This window comes from Ornithodoros turicata, unplaced genomic scaffold, assembly GCF_037126465.1.
Source record: "Ornithodoros turicata isolate Travis unplaced genomic scaffold, ASM3712646v1 ctg00000829.1, whole genome shotgun sequence".
Taxonomy (NCBI): Eukaryota; Metazoa; Arthropoda; class Arachnida; order Ixodida; family Argasidae; genus Ornithodoros; species Ornithodoros turicata.
The window spans coordinates 216039-218374 of NW_026999402.1; the positions used below are offsets into that span (position 1 = coordinate 216039).

The window sequence follows — 2336 nt, forward strand, 5'->3', positions numbered from 1 at the left end:
ACAAGACATGGCTCTTGCTCCCACTCATTACGGTAGCATGAAGTTTCCTTCTTTGGAGTGCACATATAGCTGCAGGCAGCCAATGATCCATTGTGCTGTAAAAGAGGAACCATGTAGCACAAGTCTCGCACATTGATGTATTGTACTAAAGGGGATCGCCGGGCCCCACCTCACGTCTTGGAATCCCCACGTAATTCATGCCATTGCAAGTTACGCGTCTCAGATTGCATTCTCACAAAATACAATCTTTTTGTATGCGTCACGAAAGTAACATAAAATTATAAAACTAATTGCTAGTTTTCAGGAGTTTTCGGGAGTTCAGGAGGAGGAGTTTTCAGGAAAAACGCTGAATCTGTCTCTTGTTTAGCAACGCGATTCCCCGAAGGCGAAAATCGTGACATCCTGCCCGAAGCGCATGCATGAAAGTTTGAAATAATTAATTGTAAGTTCCGCTGTCAGATACATCCACAGAGTTGTCTCGTGACGAAGAGACAGACGCACCCACGGAACAATGTGATGGAAAAACGCATATATTACTGATTACATTTGTATTGAAATTAAATTCAGTTAAATCAACAATTTAAAATATAGCAAATGTGCGGTGTATGTGCATTGTTCTCTAGTTTTTCTCTGAACCGCTAGTGCCACATTCCTGGCAGCGTACGCTGCTAGAAACACTCGAAGGAGACCGACGGTGCCTTGTGTCAGAGATCCAAACGCAGTTGCAACGCTTTAAAGGACCCCTACGGAAAGGGAGTTGTAGCCTGTCCGCGCGTGAGGTGGATATTCTATTAGATTTCATTTATTGATACCCTTAAAGGCCCGAACGCATTTCAAAAGGGCGGCCAATAGACGTTCAAGAACGAAACAAAACACGAAAAAGAACTACCAGCCAGTTAATTGTCACACTATTTTACTACCAGGTATTTACCAGGTATTTACTACTACTAATTAATCATATGACCGAATCCATGTGTTAAGATGTACAGTAATCAGGTAGACTAAGCTAGCTACTCAGAACAGACACACACAGAACAAAACACACAAATAAGCGCGCAGAATGTGTGCCGGAAGCTCTATACTGAATCTCTTTATCTTGTGGCAACTGGCAAGACATGTACGTTGGAGTGACAGGACGCTGTCTTAATAGGAACAACTACAACTACATGATTGACGATGGTATGAGGTAATTGTTAATGCAGGTCCGCAAACACAAGGGAAAAGTTAACAATAATGATACCAAAACTCCCAATTAGCGTATCACGTCGACGTATGTGGATGCGAGCCCGTATATAAAAATACAAAAAAGCAATCATATTTTTCAAGACTTGTACACACGCCACGTATTGAAAAAAAATGATAACACGAGAACAGGATAATTGCGTGAGAAAAGAAGCGGCCCTTACAGATAAACAGCCTGTCCTTATCAACTCCGAGACACGGTACACCACCTTTGATTGAAAGCTAAACGAAATTCCACTATATTCTCATACTTTGCTACTGTAATAAACCTGGTTGAGAGTATAGCGTGTCTCTCGTGTTCCTCATTGTCCATTGTGTTCGTTGTAAGTGAAGCAGCTGTACTTACTCTGATATGTTTGTACTCCTCACAACCTCCAAGGGCGTCGACAACGAAGCACTGCACATTACCGTCTACAGGAACGGTTGCTGCAGAGAATGACATCTCACTTATTTAAAATTGAAATCCTTAGTTGCCGTTTAGTGCCAAAGTGTTCGAAGGGAAAGTGTGTGCTCGCTGTTACAGTATTTGGACTGCTGTCAGTACTTGTTTTATTAGGACGCACTATCGTCCTACTCGAAATGAAGTGATCGAAATCCCCGTTGCAAAATAAACAACTGTAAATACACGTTATCTGACTATAAAATGCGCAGTCGCGCGCTGGAAACTGCCAACGGCGAACTTAAGACATGAACCTGAACATGAAAATGCAAACACCGAACTTGGACTAGCCTAATAATAAACTAACCAACATGCTGCTCCGTCGTGTCCGCCCCTGCTAAGCGCAACGGTTGCTAAAATGTGGCTTTCGTTCGTTCGCTAAGACGACTTGTACGGACATCGAAAACCAGTCAATTTGACACCGTTTTCCCGTGGACGCCGCCATATTGTCTAGCCAGGGGAGCACGTTGAAAACTGTTTACTGCCCATGCCAGAGAGAAGGAACGCACACGTGTCGTGTGCCTCCTCCATGGCATCGCTTTCCTCCTTGCTGGAGTGTGCTGGGTGCGAAAGCGCTGGGTGTGAGGCTGGCTGGAAAACGGTGTTCATGTTTTAAACACGGCATATCATCTTACGAAGCAATCGAGCATGTTCT

General features: G+C 43.7%; 1 long non-coding RNA gene across 1 annotated transcript; it reads right to left on the reverse strand.

Annotated features, from left to right (window-relative positions):
- Positions 1–2078, reverse strand: LOC135375121 (uncharacterized). The gene is made up of 3 exons (XR_010417164.1): positions 1989–2078; positions 1589–1668; positions 1–95 (listed from the first exon to the last, which is right to left on the reverse strand). It is a non-coding gene; the product is annotated as an uncharacterized LOC135375121 (long non-coding RNA).
- Between the last annotated feature and the right edge of the window lie 258 nt (positions 2079–2336).